Here is a 19,074-nt window from a genome sequence, read left to right on the forward strand (position 1 = left end):
TGTGCTGATTTGTCGCCCTCTGGAGGTCAAAGCACAAACTGCATGATGTCACTGTAACCACCACAGTGACAGGAAGTGTTTTTATGACTGAAACACTGAAATGATGCTAACGGCTGTCGTTAGGCTCACTGACAGCAGTGCTGATGTGTTCATGTCAAACACTGGCTCAGGTCAGACTCCTTCATCCTTCTCCAGCGTGAGGCCGCCCTCAGACCCACAGGAGCTCTGACCTTTGACCTCCTGACCCTAACCATTTTAGTCTCATCTTTAAATGCAAATCCATCCAAAATGTAGCCGAGCAAAAGAAGCTGGAAGCTGTTCTATGAATGATGTTCATACCAGAGTTTCTGTTTCCAGCTCAGACGTGTTAAACACTGCTGCTGTGCTACATTTGTCATGTCCTGCTTTCACTACCATCCATGTCAAAGCGCTGAAGTCATCTGATCACTTTAATGCAGTAAAACAGGAGCTGTAAGTCTAACATTTATTTACTATCATCACAAACACACTCTGCTGGATTAACATCCAGACAAAGGGCTGAAAAGCTGAGAATCAGCATTTGATTATTATTATTATTATTATATTTCCTGTTTATGTGGATGTACTTTTCTATCTGTCAGTGCTGAAGCAGGCGTCACTGATCACATGACTCTGAGGGATGTTTCCAGCACCTCGCTGAATCTGAGCCATGAAGGTTTAAGGTATCTGTAAAGGCAAAGCAGGTCTGAGCCTGTGTTAGCAAGCTGTACCTAATAAAGTGGCAGCAAGGACTCAGTCAGTAATGATCAGAGCCAGCAGGGGGCAGCACAGAGAGGTGAGGCGCTGTCAGAGAAGCAGGCTGACATCAGACTGGTCATATTCCACCATCTATACCTGAAATAATCATCAAACACACACAGAGCAGAAACATGTGGAAACATCTGGAGCTCAGTCTCAGTTTGATCCCTCAGAGGTTTACCTCAGTCCTGCTCCTCTGCTTCCTGTTTACAGCGCACACATCATGCTGTGTACTGAGAGTCATGTGGTCAAAGTGAGGCCCTGGTACTCTGACAGAGAGCGAGCACAGTTATCCTAATGTGTGACATCACTTCTAACCAGAGAGCATTCAGCTTTCACAGCAGCCAACATCCTGTCACACTGAGCATGTGCAAACACAGCAGCCGACATCCTGTCACACTGAGCATGTGCAAACTCATCAGCCAACATCCTGTCACACTGAGCATGTGCAAACACAGCAGCCAACATCCTGTTACACTGAGCATGTGCAAACACAGCAGCCAACATCCTGTCACACTGAGCATGTGCAAACTCATCAGCCAACATCCTGTCACACTGAGCATGTGCAAACTCATCAGCCAACATCCTGTCACACTGAGCATGTGCAAACACAGCAGCCAACATCCTGTTACACTGAGCATGTGCAAACACAGCAGCCAACATCCTGTCACACTGAGCATGTGCAAACACAGCAGCCAACATCCTGTCACACTGAGCATGTGCAAACACAGCAGCCAACATCCTGTTACACTGAGCATGTGCAAACACAGCAGCCAACATCCTGTCACACTGAGCATCTGCAAACACCACTCTCAGCTTCCATCACTCACAAGCTCCACCCTCCACTTAAAAGCCCAGAACAAAGCTTGTGACCAACACATCACAGACAGAGGTGATGTTCACGCTCTGTTTCTGAGTGGGAAACTCACCTGTGGGTGTGGCTGTTCCTCCCCTACAATCTCTGATGTCACAGCTGCTAAATTAGACTGAACTGAAGCCAGACTCAAACAGAAAACATCCTCAAAGACTTAGAGAGAGAGAGCTGCTCCATCTCTGGACCCAAAATATATGTTCCACCACCATGCTGCAATGCATCTTGGGATAGGGTGGGCCCACCTGTGCTTCAAATCCAGGGAGAAGGTGGACACGTTTGTGGGAGGCTAGGATTCTGGACGCCCTTTGCGGCCACGCTGTGATGTCATGGACCTCCAGAGGAAGCAGAGGCTGCATTTAAACCTGCTGACTTAATGTGTTCTGCTCTGACAGCTGCCATGTGTCACAGCGTGGATAATAAAGCCATCAAACTTCACTCAGCTCCAATAACACCATCAGTGTTTGATGTCCAGAGGATTCATCAGCTTTAACCATGATAGAAGCAGGAAGTTAAGATGAAGATGATAAACCACACTGAGCGACACACTGCGAGCAGGTTCGCAGAGATCTGAGCAAGAGCGAATGAAAAAACTGAGCGAGAGGGGCTGTTATTAAATGAATGAAGTCCTCACCTCCCAGCTTCAGTCAGACTGGTTCACCTGTCCCCACACCAGTCACACCACTGGCTGAGAACATGGATCAGCACTTGCACTTGAGAACATGGATAATGTGACTTGGAGCTCTTTTGGTTCAGAGACAGCAAGCAGTTAGGCAAAGAGAGAAGAACTCAGCCTGTGGGGTTCACTGAAAGATGTCATATAAATCCTCAGCACCTTCCACAAGCATTTGCATTATTTGCAAAGAACATGGAGAACATCGGTGTATGAACGCAGCAGTACTCGTCTATATTGGAAAACAACATTTACAGCTACATTTACCAGAGGATCACAGTAGTAAACACAAGTAAACACAAGAGAGATAAACATGTTTGTGAACACAGGTTTGTTCTTACAGATTTATGACTTAATGCCAAACTATTCTGATCTCATTTTAAAATGAAACATGTCCATGTAATGACTGCATTAACCTGATGGGCCTGAGGTCAAGTTTAGGATATAATGTTCATTTCTCCAAAAGATATTTCAGATTGGTCGTACCTGATAAGTAGAAAAATTAAAAATTATCTTTGAATGGTGTTTTTGTGTTTATTTATTTCTAAATGCTTGGACTGGCCAAAATGAAAAGGTTTAGCAATGAGTACATGGCAGGCACAGCTCAGGTTTGAAAGTCTGAGAGGCTGAGACAGATTGTGCACAGAGGGTTAGTGGATATATTGGCAAGAGGAGGATGAAGGTGGAGCTACCATCATCACCATGTCGCCATATGAGGGCAGTGGGTCTCAGGAGGTTCATAAAAACAATTGTGGGATGACTCACTGTCTTACTTTTCTGGAGGTCATTTAATACTTTAGGTTCAACATTTTCCAACCTGATATCGTAACGACATCAGAAATGAGTCATTCTGTTATGCTGCTGTATCATCGATTGATAGAAATTCATGTTTCTGTAGCTAATCCAAAAAAATCATTGTTGTCTTCATACATTGACAATAATTCTTTACTCCTAAAGCTTCAAACGAGCAGGTTCATATCTCAGTATTTCACCAACAACTGAGGACACTAGAGTGTCATTCCTCAGTGCAACACAATGCAGTTCCTACAGTTTAACAGCATTTGACACATTTCTCTATATAAAAATGTTTCAGGCTAAAAAGTCCGTAAATGTTGACACTAGATCATATTTTCTACTCTTATGTGCACTGGAGTGGGTTGGTGATCAGTCTGTGAGGTGCTATCTAATGATCTACCAACCAAGTTAATAATCCTGTCATAAGATTTGGTTCCATCAATGACAGAAATGGATGAACCAGTGTTGATGTTTGGTTTCAGACTGATGGCACAATGATTGTGACCATGGATGCCGACTTTGGTCTTGGAAGAAAAAGAAGAAGTATTATTGAGCGCTTTCATGGAAACATCATGTTTGTAAGAGACAAAGATGTAGAGGAATATCTGCTGTCTCATCCTGATAGCTCCAAACCAGCTGAGCTGAGGAAATGTTGAAGGAAATTTCATGTCACTGCTCCATCACTAGTGAGGTGTTCTCCTAAATAAGTCATAGTTTTAAATGGATTGGTTATGTAAGAGACAACATTTGAAGTATTTGTGATGGAAACAGATGTTTTTGAATGTGCAGATGTTGAGTGCCCCCCCCCCACACACACACACACCCCTATTTTTTATTTTATTTTAAAGATAATTTCTGTCATGTTAAAGTTATTATGGCTGATTGAGGACTACTATTTCCTTTTGTAATTAGGATTGTAGCAACTTTAAAGCCGGAAATTTACTTCAGTCACAAAACCAGCCAAAAAAGACAGGATGTAACTGGTGTAACTGGTGTAACTGGTGTATTTGGAGCCTCCTGTCGTCATGAAATTCCCCTCATGTTTTTGAACATGATTAATGGAGAACGCTGAGTTGTTAATCAATGCTTACGTCATTAACCTACAGTAAACAATGTCACCAAATGTTTCCCAAAAATATTATTTCTCTTATCGACTCGAAACCATTGAGATGATCTTTTTTTTAAACAGGTGAGCAGATCCAACGTATGTCATCAGTGAGCTGGTGAAAAGATACCAGGACAAGAACATCAAGCTGAATTTCATATACGACACCGTGTGTGTGCCGTCCTCACATATACATGTGAGTATTTTCTTTTACTATATGACACAAGAACAACATTTCCTGTTTATAAAACACTGTTTGGTGTTTATCAGACAAATGGAGGAGGAACACCTCGAGGTATTTCCCTGGCTGTCCATGTTTATGGACATAAACTGCAGTGCCAGCTATGATTTATTGGTCAATGTACACAAACTGACACACATGTCATCCTAAGCACATGCACACACTATTCAGTCCATACTTTGATAAACTCTTGTACAGTAAACAGTAAATATGTGTTAATCAGAAATCTTTTAGAGCACACGACGGCTTCCTGGGTTTGGGCTGAACGATGGAGAAGGCATGGAGAGGTTCTGCTCTTTCCTCAGAAGATCTGCAGGAGTCACAAAGAGATGACTCCATCAGGTCGACTGGAAATTCTGACTGATGCATTATTGCATTATGGGAGGAGGAAGTCATCGGATCTAGGTACACATGTTTCTGTATTAGTAGTTAAAATGACTCATTTACATTCAAACTGAGAGAGCTGACAGTTCCTACTGATAGAAGTGCAGCTCCTTCAGAGATGGGACAAAGAGGAGAAGGTCACAAGTCTGCTGAGGAGGAGATTTCTGCCATCCTGAAAGAGTCCCCGAGAAACCCAACTTTAATGGAACGTATTCTTGTAGTCGCAAGTGAATCTTTTCTCTTCCATGTTTGTCCAAGTGACTATTTCAGAACAAGACATCCAGCAGTGGATGGAAAGAGAGACAGAAGCTGACAAACATGCACTTTTGAAAACGAGACCCAAAGGTTTGTTGATTTTGCCTGATTTGTTTCTTATTGGGTACTCGGGAAGCTGACAGTGGCTACTTCCTGTCTTTAGATTCTGTTCCCAGATGGAAGAGGAAGTATGTCATGAAACTGGTCGGGCATTGCACAGCTACAAGCATTTCACCTCATGTCATACTGTGTATGGTTTTGTGTGTGTGATAAATACAATTTGAACTTGAATTTGAAACTGGTTCAATTCAACCAGCTCAGGTAGGATTGAATTAAACTATATTTAGCGTTTTGTTGATATCCCAATCGTAAGAGTTCAAATGTTAGCAAACATAAAGGTTAACAGTTGTGCTTAGTTATGTCGATTATATGATGGGAAAACCTTGCTGTCAGTTTTACATGTGCGTTTTTAAATGTAGATCCCTGAATCACGAGTCACCCACTGCAGACCAAACACAGGAAGTTAACGTGTTAATGTTACCATTTCCAATTACGGTGCCATTCATCTAATCTGGAAATGTTTGTTTTGGGGCGGTGTTGATCTTCCTATTGTGTTTAGGCCAGAGAGTGCTCTTCAAACTACTGACAGACACGCCCACATTACAAGCAGATGGTGTGAGTCTGATTTGATTTTCCAGTCAACGCTGAGAGACTGCGAGCAAGAAATGAAGCAAGGAAGAAGGATCGCTCTACTCAATCTCAAGCACTTTTTCATTGTCACAGAGGGAAACATTGTATTTTCTGCGTCACTTCCTCACAGAAAGGATATTTGTACCCATTCTGCAGGTAAACTGTTGATGGGACAATAAACAAATTTCACTTTGCAAAATGTTCTGCAGGGAGGTTGTGGTTGCTTCTTTCGACTACCATGACCTGGATGACTGAGAACCTACGCAGACACGTTCTCAGGGAAGGGCTCCACACTTATTGTACTGATTTAACTGAGCTTATTGTCATCAAGCAAAGTTTGCTTTAATGTGTCTCTATTGACAACACAAAGAATTTTTGTCACTATTCATAAAATGTAGAAATCTTCAAATATATCTGAAGTGCTTGGTGTAAATTCAATGATTCAAGCTCCAGTTGGTTGTCATCTTCATTGAAAAATAAATATGAATAAATGATTATAATATATAATAAATAATATCATGTGTTGTTGGTGTTTTCTGTAAATGTCTTTTTGAATGCAAATGCTTTGTTTGAGACAGACAGGGAGTCGCTATGAAGCTGTCCAATCAAATCCACGTCTGTAACAGAGACTGAAGAAGATTGTAACAGAGTCCAACAGTCTGCAGTGGCCACCACAGTCCACTGTCTTCACATCACAATTTCAACATGTCTGTGAAGTCTCCTTGCCCTTGGGCTCATGCCTCGATGAACAAGTAGGTAGAGTTCAAATGTGGGTTTTCAGTGAATGTATAAGTGCAATTTACTGTTACTGCTGCTGTTTGTGTTTTGTCAGGTTTGTTTCATTAACATTTCTCAGACAGAAGAAGGTGATATTCCAACAGAGCTGAAAAAGAGAGCCGTCGATTCCTTACATTTGAAGAGCAGAGCAGCTGAAGAGAAGCTGTGACTCCAACGTGAGATGGACCCTGTGATTCATCACCTCCACCAGCAACACACTGACCTGCATTCATCCATAGATGCCACTCAGGACCCTGGTTCCACAGCTGTTCTTGTTCACAGCTGCGTCCAGTTAGAGAGGAAACTGTATAATGCAATGATGATGTTCCAGCGTCATGTTATTGCTCCTCCTCCACATGCTTACCTGCCACAGTTTAACTCCGCCTCTCAGACAGTCATGTCACCTGATCTGCACGTTTTGCTGTACGATGACGTCATCTTGACGTTGACGAGGAGGATGAGAAAAACTAGTTTTGTCCTGCAGATGGCGATCTTGCACCGTGTTCAGAGAGCCGACACTTTGATGGTGCTGGTCTACTCAGCTTACTTTTAGCCTGGGTTGGACTCTATATGAGCAGCTTCCACTCTGGTTTCAGTGTTAAATACACTTGTTTGATTTCACGTGTAAAAGTTGAAAAATAAATATTTTATTCCAAAAATATTTGTTGGTGCATTTTCTGAGAGTCAAATATCTTGTTTGATTTGAGGAATGAACTGTTAAGGTGGAAAAAATGAATCAGGTTAAAATAGTGGTCCTTTAAACCACTGCAGATGTATAATGTAATTTAACATGTTGATAATGGTTGTAGTGGGCTTGTAATGTAAATGTGTTCTGATTAAATGTGACATTAATGGTGATGCTGCATAAACCTGATAAAACAGTTCTATTAGTGGGTCTGTGTGATCAGCATCAGTGGGTGAAGGTGAGGCCTTGACTAGTAGAACGTCATGTTGGTGACAACACATGAGCCAACATCAGACTCCGAGCACTACGATGCTCAAGATCAGAAGATCCAGTGTGACATCATCGTTACCTGGCAACAGCAGCCCTCAGCCCATCTGACTTTATTGGAGGATATTTACACCAGCAACACTGTTTAGTTTGATATGACGGATCAACAACATGCTGTGATATCCAGTTCATCTGTAATAGATACTGGATCTAATCAGTCAGCAGATATTTGATCACCTTATTTATAACTACACTAGAAACAAACACAACTGTGTTGGTGATTCATGCAAACTTGCATATCAGCCTTTTAAGGTTTTGTAGTATTGAGAACAAAGAGGTTGTGTTAGGGCTGAAAAGCCCGACTTGTTCTCCTCTGCAGGTCATCAAATGCACCACAGAAGTTTGTATTTGCAGAAGCCTGTATATGTTTGATGGCTTTATTATTCTCTGTTCAAAGACAATAAATGTGGAAAATGTCTCCTGTAGTATCAGCGTCATTTAAAAATGACTGCAAACATTTAGAGAACATGTGCTGCTGTTTGTCCTACATTTCCAACACTGAACTAACCCTGAAAACGTGATGGCAGCTGGCAGATTGGAGTTCACATGAAATATCGGCTGCATGAAGACTGGAAAATATAGATGATAAAAATATGCAGCCAAACATTTGTGGACATGGATAAACTATCTGATCCAAAAAGCAGGAAGTGACACAGCTAGAAAATGAAAGTGTGTAACAGCTGAAGTCAAATGTAATGCAGAGTTGAATCTGCACTTGGATCCATCTGTGAAAGGTCCACATGTAGGGATCACATGAGTCCTGATGTTTGTCAGTCCAGCTTGAAAACTCCATCTACTGTGGGCTACATATACTGGGCTGGTAGCTCCATAGTGCTGGAAAGAAACTATTCAATGTGCATATTTTAAAATCAGAGGCTCTTCTAACACAGGAGCCATGTTGAGTTTAGATTCCAGCCGACCACCGGCAGTCTGAAATGGAATGAAGCCCATTGACAGCCAGCAGGTCTAAACAGGAATGGAACGCATCCATGGATAATACACCAGTTTATCTGAAGACATCTGTAGCACTGCCTCGGTTCTGGATGTTTCCACAGACTCCTCTGTGCACCTAAAGAAAAGGTCAAAGGTCAGCAGCACATGTAGTTGGGATAAGTTTTCATTTGCAAACAACAGTCGCACTGTGACAAAGTGGAGGAGCAGTTGCAATGCTCTCCATTTGTCCCACATGTGTTTACCTTTTCTTGCACATTGTACACATTATTCTGTTTCTATGTATTTGCTATGATTTGCTATTTGTCAAGTAACATTGCTTCACTCACTATCCCGGGTTTGTTTGTGTAAGCGTTCTGTTGCCGGCAAATCAAACATTCTGCAAATGAAGACAAATACTAAGTTATGTTTCTTTATATTTTATTATGTTACAGATTAAGTCATTTGTTCATACTTACTTTGTTTGTCTTTTCAGTCGTCCTAAGGGTCAGGTGTGGGGAAACGCCCGCCTGGGATTTCCTCATTTTAAAGTCCTGATGATGTCACATATGACATCAGCAGGTCAAACAAAGTGGAGGGGTTTCTTTTTCCATAGAGATGCTTCCTTTTGTTTGTGTTAAGGTTTAAAGGGATTTGTTGAATGTTTTTCCTTTCGTTAATACTGCCATTTAATTGTGTAAATGTGCATGTTAGAAGTGTGTAGAGGTTTTGTGTTTTTTGGATAATCTGTGTAGCGTTTTAGATCCCTCAGTTGAGTGAGTGGTACTGGCTGGGCAATTGGAGGGAAATTGGTGGCCCTATTTAAAGCAAGTCTCTATCAGATGCAGGAGAGAGGAGAGGTGAGCTGTGTCACCAGATCCATGTTATGTTGAGTTTTGTTAATAGAGTTTATTTGGGGAGGAAGTTTTGTTAAGTTACATTAAATTAACTTCACTGTAAATAAGTTGCTCACCTTGGAAATCTGAAATGTCTGCTTCCCTACCACCTTCCTTGACGTTCGAGTCTGACTACTTCACACGCACAAACTATACAATTATTTTCCTCCAATTTTCACTTGCAGAAATGGTCCTGTGTGATTTCTAGGCTGTGATATGAAAAACTAGTTCCTAATGGCAGCGATTCACTCAGTAAACATGTGTTTCCTTCACCAACCTCACACACAGATCCAATAAGATCAGGAAGTGGGCAGTATAGTACAATATGTGTTATTTTGTGCTGTACTGCCCAAACTAAAGATCTGCTGAAGTGTTGGAAATGATTCATATGTTTATTTTGGACGATACAGCAGAAGATCAGACATGAAAGTGGAGATAACACAGAAGACATGCAGCAAAGGGTCAGAGGTCAGACTGGGCCACTGGATTCAACAATGAGCCAATGATCATCAAGTAGTGACTAAAGCAGAGCCCTGACGTTCTGACATTCATCACACAGTTAAAACAAATGTCTGCTGATGACTTCATCTCATGAAACGACTGATAGATGTCAATTCATTGATCAGCTGAGCTGCTGCTGCTGATCTTCTTCATCGTGCACAGAAACATTCAGCTTGTTTCAATCAGTAAATAACTTTGAACTGTTCCCACTCAAAATGCTGTCAGAACAATGATCATTGTTACTCCCCTCGAGTCTTAATGAAGCTCAACTTGTTCTTTGTGTTTAAACTGACATTTATTTCGGACAGGAGGATTCTTCCACATCTTAACATGTAATGATGTCCAACCACAGCCGATACAATGCCGTCAGAACTAAAAGGAAATACAAACTTAAATGAATATTCCTACTAAAGTCCTTAAGCATTATATACAACGAAACATTCCAACAAAATGATCAATAAAGTACACATTACACCTCACACTGCGGCTATTGCATTTACATACAACGATAATCAATAAAACATTTACCTCATTGGCCTCACTCAAAGGGAATAAACTTTCATTTTTACGTGGTGGGGAGGTCCAAAAAAAGGCACTCTTTATTTATCTTTCTGCACACGTGCAAACCTCGTGGCTCGTCTCTTAATTAGCTTGCTGAGTGTGACAGCCAAAAAATGCCCTCTTAGCCACAACACAACTTTAGAAAAGGTTCCTATCTAATTGCACAATTAGCACAAATAACACATTTAAACATATAAATCTAATCAACAAACATGAATTACTATTTATTTCTTAATATTTCAACTCAGGGGCGATTTTAGCCAAAATGAATCAAAGCACCCCCAAAGATTTCTTACTTTTTTGACAATATTTGCTGTTTGTGTGACACACTACTAAAAATATTAAAAGCATACAGTATGTCAATGGAAAATTGTATTCAGTATAATCTTTTAGTGATATAAGTTTTCATATGGTAGAATACTGCATGTAGTTATTTGTATTAGGAAATATTTAACCATATATTTTTAGAGGTGTATAATCAATTGTGTAGTGAGGATGTGTGATCTTTAACAGGCTACAAAGGCTTGGTGTGTATTCCACACCTACATCCTGGGGGCATGGGAAAAGGTCGTACCTTGTTTTATTGTTTTATGGTAGGATTAACGTAGTTACGTTTGTTTTAGACTAAGTGCTTTAACTGCTGGACTTCCTCACCCTTCTCCTGACCAAGGATGTACCTTTTATGACCCTTTGACCAGCAGGACACACACACACACACACACACACACACACACACACACACACACACACACACACACATACGTTCAATGGAGTATAAAAATAAAGACAGGGGCGGTTCCTCGCTGGAGTCTCTCAGTAGGGAGCTGCCCTTGCTAGCAAGAACTCTGTGTTTCTTTTCTCTGAGTCTTTACTGAAGAAGTGTTTTAGAATATTTTCCCTAACACAGTATTTGGTTGAGACGTAACATTTTAACAACAAAAGTATAGATACCCCCCCTCCCATAATGGTTTGTTCCAGCTCGCCTCTCCTCTACTCTGGCTCTAGCGCCCTTTCTGCCAGAGCGATGGCGGCTGAGACGCAGCGGAGCGGAGGTGTAAGTGCCTGGCTTAAAACAGGACATATTAGCTACATTTAACCTTCAGTTACTCTTTATATAGTTAGGTAGGAGTCAGACCATGTTTCTTTTTAGCTGAAAAACATTACACCAGGTAACCTGCAGTGTTGAAAATGTGTTTTCCGATGATGTTTGCTACCCTACAATCCGTCCTGCTCTGTAGTAAAATCAGCGAGATTTGACCGTCCTGTTGCTCCCATTGAAATGCATACAGCCTATTTAAAATCTAAAACTTAAAATTGTCCGTAGCCTGCTGTTGTTACCACTGTCCTGTTTGAAATGGATACTTACTAGCTAACTGACTGGATCAGAATCAGAAAGGGTTTTATTGCCAAATGTTGAGCAGGTTTACAACATTAGGAAATTGCTGCGGTTCTTCAGTGCAAACATACTGTCATAAATTACGCTTAAATAGACATGAAAAAATAAAAATAAGAATAAGAATTAAGAGTGCTACGTAGAAAGATATATACATGAGTGCAGGTGGTGATCAGTGCAAACATGGAATGATGCAGTGAACACAGCGTAGGGTCATGTGTTAGTGGTGGGAACAGTTGTACGTTTATTGTTCATGTGTCCGACAGCAGAGGGGAAGAAACTGTTCTTATGGCGAGAGGTTCTGGTGCGAATGGACCGGAGCCTCCTGCCTGAGGGGAGCAGGTCAAACAGACTGTGTCCAGGGTGAGAAGGGTCAGCTGAGATCCGAGCTGCGCGCCCCAGTGTCCTGGAGGTGTACAGGTCCTGCAGAGATGGGAGTCTGCAGCCAATCACCTTCTCAGCAGAGCGCACAACACGCTGCAGTCTCTGTTTGTCCCTAATAGTGGCTCCAGCGTACCACACGGTGATGGAGGAGGTGAGGATGGACTCGATGATTGCAGTGTAGAATTGCATCATCGTCCGTGTTGGCAGGTTGAATTTCTTCAGCTGCCTCAGGAAGTACATCCTCTGCTGGGCTTTCTTAATGACGGAGGTGATGGTGGGCTCCCACTTCAGGTCCTGGGTGATGGTGGTACCCAGGAAGCGGAATGAGTCCACAGAGGTGATGGGGGTGTCAGTCAGGATGATGGGGGGGAGTGGGGCTGTGTGCTTCCTGAAGTCCACAATAATCTCCACTGTCTTCTGGGCATTCAGCACAAGGTTGTTGTGGCTGCACCAAGACACCAGACGTTCAACCTCCCTCCTGTAGGCAGACTCGTCCCCGTCCGAGATGAGTCCAATAACGGTGGTGTCATCTGCAAACTTGATTAGCTTGACAGACTGGTGGGTGGAGGTGCAGCAGTTGGTGTACAGGGAGAAGAGCAGAGGAGAAAGAACACAGCCCTGAGGGGAGCCGGTGCTGATGGTCCGGGAGTCCGAGACATTCTTTCCCAGCCTCACATGCTGCTTCCTGTCCGACAGGAAGTCAGTGATCCACCGGCAGATGGGATCAGGCACATTCATCTGGGAAAGCTTGCCTTGGAGATGGTCTGGAAGGATGGTGTTGAAGGCAGAGCTGAAGTCCACAAACAGGATCCTGGCGTAGGTTCCTGGGGAGTCCAGATGCTGCAGGATGAAGTGTAGGGCCATGTTGATGGCGTCGTCTACAGACCTGTTGGCTCTATATGCAAACTGCAGGGGTCCAGGAGGGGGGCCGTGAGGGTCTTGAGATAGGAGAGAACCAGGCGCTCAAATGACTTCATGACCAAAGATGTCAGAGCCACGGGTCTGTAGTCATTTAGTCCAGTGATCCTAGGTTTCTTGGGGACAGGGATTATGGTAGAGGACTTGAAGCAGGCAGGCACATGACATGCCTGCAGTGAGGAGTTGAAAATGCCAGAAAACACTGGGGCCAGCTCGTTTGCACAGTGTCTGAGGGTGGCAGGAGACACACCGTCTGGGCCGGGAGCTTTCCGAGCATTCAGACTCTTAAACTGCTTCCTCACATCTGCTTCATGAATATGAAGAGTTGTGGTGGGAGGAGGTGGTGTGAAATCCTCTTTTGTGTGGGGTGAGGAGGGGGGTGTTGTAGGTGAACGGTTTGAAGGTGGTGATGGCTCTATGGAGGGGGGAGAGGTGGGGGAATGAGTGTCCAAAGTGTCTCTATTGTTGGGGCCGTTGGAGGTGTGAAGGCTGCCTGATGGCTCGTCAAAACGACAGTAGAAGTCGTTAAGGGTGTTGGCCAAGAGCAAGTCGTCAGTGGAGTGGGGGGTTTTAGGCTTGTAGTTGGTGATATTCCTAAAACCTTTCCACACAGAGGCCGAGTCATTCTCTGAGATCTGCTGCTGCATCTTCTCAGAGTGCTGATGTTTAGCAATGTCCACTTCTTTAGTGAACCTGTACTTGGCCTCTCTGTAGCAGTCCCTGTCTCCGCTTCTGAACGCCTTACTCTTTTCCAGCCACAGCTTTTTGAGTTTAGGAGTAAACCAGGGTTTGTCATTGTTATAATTCACCCTGGTGCGTGATGGCACAATGCTGTCCTCACAGAAGTGGATATAGGAGGTGACAGTGTCCGTAAACTCGTCCAAGCTGTTAGAAGCAGCCTTCATTGTGTCCCAGTCTGTAGACTCCAAACACGTGCGAAGCTCCTCCACAGCCTCGTTGCTCCACAGTTTTTTAGTCCTCACGACAGGTTTGGAGAGCTTCAGCCTCTGTCTGTACGCGGGGATCAGGTGGATCATGACGTGGTCAGAAAGTCCGAGTGAAGCGCGGGGCACCGCGCGATAGGCCCCGCTGATCGTGCTGTAACAGTGGTCCAATGTCCTCTCCTCTCTGGTCGGGCATTTAATATACTGCTTGTATTTGGGAAGCTCATGGCTCAGATTGGCTTTGTTAAAGTCCCCAAAAGCAATAATGAGAGAGTCCGGGAATGTCCGCTCCATGTGCAGTATCTGCTCCGCGAGTGCGCACTGAGCTGCCTGCGCATCCGCATCTGGCGGGATGTAAACAGCGGCCAGGATGAATGAAGCAAACTCCCGCAGAGAATAAAACGGTTTGCAGTGAATAAAAAGGTATTCCAGAGAGGAAGAGCAGTGCTGAGCAATCACTGTTACATCTGTGCACCAGCCACTATTAATGTAGAAGCAGACACCTCCACCTTTGGTCTTACCAGAGAGAGAGGCCTGCCGGTCCACGCGCAGCAGATGAAAACCCTCCAGCTTGAGTCGGGATGTCCTCACAGAGCCACGACTCCGTAAAACATAAGACACAGGAGGAGGCAAAGTCTCTGTTCATGCTTCTCATCAGGGCCAGCTCGTCTATCTTATTCCTGAGTGAGCGAACATTGGAAAGGAAGATCCCAGGAAGAGCAGTTCGCAGTCCGCGTCTCCTCAGACGCACGAGTGCGCCGGCTCGCTTTCCTCTCTTTCGGCGTCTCACTTTCCTGATCAGAGTCTGCAGTAAATCTGCCGCAGATGCGACAAATATTGGAAGTAAATCCACAGGTGTTGTAGTCCTGTAGTTAAGAAGCTCTTCTCTGGTGTAAGAATATCCAGAGGAGTGCCCAGACACAGAAGTTATGCACAAAAACAAAACAGAAGTAACGCACTGAAGCACCAGGGCATCCAAACGCGGCGCCATCTTGGATTTGGATGCCCATTAACCTTATAACTCCTGGTGTGTGTGTGTGTGTGTGTTTGTGTGTGTGTGTGTGTGTGTGTTTGTGTAGAGAGAGACAGCCAGGTTCATAATGGATATAAGGAAGTTTTTTTCCAAAAAAAGGAGCCACATTCAGGTAAAAGTGTAAAATCAAATGATCCGTCAATCAAGAATAATGTTGGATCAGTGTTTCAGTATTTATATCTTTTATGTGGTTGGGTTATTTGCCTTTTGGTTGAAAGTACACTGAGAGAGGACTTTTTGTTAGTGATCTTAATAGGGCTTTGGAGTTGACGTCACGCCGCAATGCATTGTGGGAGCGCAGCGCCATTTTCGGGGTCTACGAATCAAAACAAACACACTGTGTTGGAACGACGACTACAAGAAAGATGCTTAAGAGCCTCTCAAAAGAGAATGAACTGTATAGAGACCGATTGCGTCCAGAGGTGAAGCAGCGGTACTTGCAGAAAATAGCGTGCATTGGAAATGTGGACCCGTATGACATACTGCCGTGGAGTAGAAACCCTGAAGACCAAGCGCTACTGACGTAGCCTGACATATTTTCGTACCTTGTCTGTGGAGTCAGCGCGTACAAGTCGTCATTCAAACAAAGGTAAGTCAGCTCGAGTACTGCGTGTGAAATGCGTTTGATTTCCCTGCAAACATTCACATTAGTGCAGCATAAATTCATTCATGAGGGGAAATTACAGCGAGAACATGTGGAGGCTGTTAGAGGGATAACATAGTGAGTTCAGTGCATTGATGTGACATTGTCCTGAAGGATTTAGTTATTCTTTATGGTTAAAGAAACTGCACTAATTAATTCACATTTATTATAAATAATCCTAATTATACATCTTGCTTCCATGTTTGTATCCTGTGTCACTAAAAATACATTTTATTTTAAGTTTATACATTGATTAATGACCTGCAGAATCTCCTTATCATATTAAGTGATTCATAATTGTCACTTTATGCTTTCTCCATCTTGAAAGTGATGACATCCTTGCATTACATGCTTTAGGTTCATTTTCTGCAGGCAGGTTTCTGACAGCGAACAGACAGATTTACACTATAACATGCAGCGTTCTATAGATGGACACATAAAGAAATGAAAAATGACATGTATGTGCTAACTTTCTAAACACTTTGTTACATTTATGATAAAGTAGATTAAACACATTTGTGTCGGCCTTGGCTCATAGTTCTTGTCTTTAAATGAACTTTGTCTGTGTGTGTTTCAGGTCCTGCACTCTAAGACTGAATGAACCAGCATTGCAGCCATGGGTCACTGTGAGCCTCACAGGGAAGGTTGAAGCCGCCCACTGCAGCTGTATGGCCGGAGTCGCAGAGACCTGCAGCCATGTCGCTGCTCTTCTGTTTAATGTAGAAGCAACAGTGTTGATCTGTGGCACAAGGACTGTTACAGATGAACCTGCATACTGGGTTTTGCTGGGTAATGTGACCAAGATACAGCCAAAGGTTGGCCATAAGATGGACTTCTCCTCTTCAGCTGCCCAAAAAAAGGCTCTTGATCAAAACATAAACAGACCATCCGTATTGACAGGTAAAAGGAGCCGTCCTCAAAACAGAAAAATCCCACCTGCTACTGTGGAGGAGTTGTCACTGCTATTGGATACTTTGCTGGAACACAGTAAAGCTGTGGGTTGTGGGAATGACCCATAATGTTTTATCTAGGGGTCTAGATTTATGCCTGTAGTGCACTGCCGTGTAAATAATTTGCATTTACTGAATATCTACTGACTGAGTCCCACTGTTCAAAAGTTGAATAAAGAAACAAACTAATTTTTGCCTCTTTTTTTTTATTAAAACCACCTTATAGAACATCACATCAGTTACAGTGTAGAATCCATGTCATTTATAGTTTACAAATGACAAAATGTTTACACAAAATCACGAGTGTTTACATGACATCACCCACTACTAACATTACTTTATTTACTGTATCTTTTGAAAAAATACAGCAATTTTAACAGCACAAGACTTAAGAATATTTAACAGGAGCAGGTTTCATTCTTCCCTGGTTTTACTACCACACTGTTCACCAAACGCAGCAAACCTTCACCATCTTATCCAGAAGGGTCACCTCTTCACCCTCACATGGAAGAAGTAATCTGATTGGCATGGTGGTATGTTTGAAGCAGGTCCCTTGTGTAGCGCTGGAACTCAGTCATGATGTTTCATCCATTTCATCGGCTGGTTTGCTGCAATAATGCCAAATAATTAGCAACTCTATAAATAGAAGGTAGTTCTGCAAAATCACTCAGTAGGATGTTTGTTCTAATTTGCTATGAGCTCAGAGCGCATAGAAAATAAAACTAACAGACTATAAAGAGAGATATGAACATATTTAGAACTTACCGGAATGAAAATGTCTGGAGCACCAACAGATATTTGGAGATGGAAGAGAACTGCACGTCAGCTCGTCTCACAGCTGCTATCCAGGCTGGACGCCTTCGTTTGGTAACATCGATACACGAGCTGCCTCATGTTGCTTCCAGGTTGGGAAAGAATGAAAAGATAAACCCTTTTCAAGCTTATTCTCTTGCCGGTCCTGTGATCGAACATTGCAGCTGACCACACAGCAAATACGAACCATGGCTGTTGTGTGTGCCTTCGCTCCCTTTTCACTTGCGCTAGACCCCCAAAATGGCAGATTGGGCCAAAATCCTTTCCACGCCCACCCCCATGACATCACGCTCCAAAGCCCTATAGTATTTTTTTCATATTAATGTAATTTTTCATCTAATTGAATACAATCTATTTGTGTATGATTGTCAGTCCAAAGAGGGAGAGAGGAAAGAGAGGAACGTGAGGAGAAGCACAAGGTCAGGAAGAAGCAGGTAAGCAAACAGACAGGGAGCAGTGACAGGCACAACAGAAACTGTTAAACTGACAAAGAAAAAAAACCGGATTTTACTCACAATCTGGAAGTTGTGTCCTCCCTATATTAAAGCTGCTGTACAGAATCTGCAAAACAAACTGGGTTGAAACATTTTGACCCTCTTTAACAACATTCCAACATAACATGATCATTGATTGGGGAGATTAAAATTAATTATATATTTTTATGTGGTTCAGCCACAACTCTACTAAAACCTCAGCCAGTAATAGGTCGGCTAACTTTTGGACCGTCCAGTTATCTGTATGACTGCCACAATACGTGCACCACATTTGCACACTATCAGAAAGCACCAAACAGCCCTGGTGGAGTGAGGAGCTGTAAAGAGAAGCAGACGCTCTGTTTCTAAAAATGTTTTAAGCTGGTTTCAAAGATTCTGTACTGCAGCTTTAAATGTTTTCCAAAAGCACACAGACACTTATCAGTGTTTCTCACACTTTTTACAGTGTGTACCACCTGATAAAAATGTCAAGCTCTCCTAAGGACCACTATGAAAGCATGAAACTCATAAATCTTACAACACAAAATTAGCATTATTAAATTAGTAAAATTAGCATCTGCAGTAAAGATTTTTTCATACATTGTATACATTCTACCACAGGCAAAGTTGCATCCATTTTTATATATATATTTTAAATATTTTGTAATAATTTATTTGTAATAATTTATTCTGTTTCGGGAGTGTTTTTTTATGCATCTGTATTATATTATACATACACATTAAAAGTGAATCTCTGTCCAAAAAATGCACTCAGTTTACTTTTTACTCACTGTGAGCATCATTCATTATTCTCCCCCAGTAATTAAGGTTAGGATATGTATTTCTTTTATTCTAATACATTCTTCTTTTGCAGCATTTAAATAACCTTTATCAGATTTGATGGTTTTGTTACAGACTTTTCAAAAATAGTGTTTTGCTTTTCTTTCACAAATGTTGGGATTAAATTGTGTTAAAATGTACAAAACAGTGATGTCATGTTTTGAGACGAGGACCCAGACACAGAGAGACTTGATGAATTTAAGAATCTTATGATT

The sequence above is a fragment of the Rhamphochromis longiceps genome, linkage group LG3 (genome assembly GCF_057381845.1).
Source record: "Rhamphochromis longiceps isolate RC_006_pf linkage group LG3, R_longiceps_female_GT1.1, whole genome shotgun sequence".
Lineage (NCBI taxonomy): Eukaryota > Metazoa > Chordata > Actinopteri > Cichliformes > Cichlidae > Rhamphochromis > Rhamphochromis longiceps.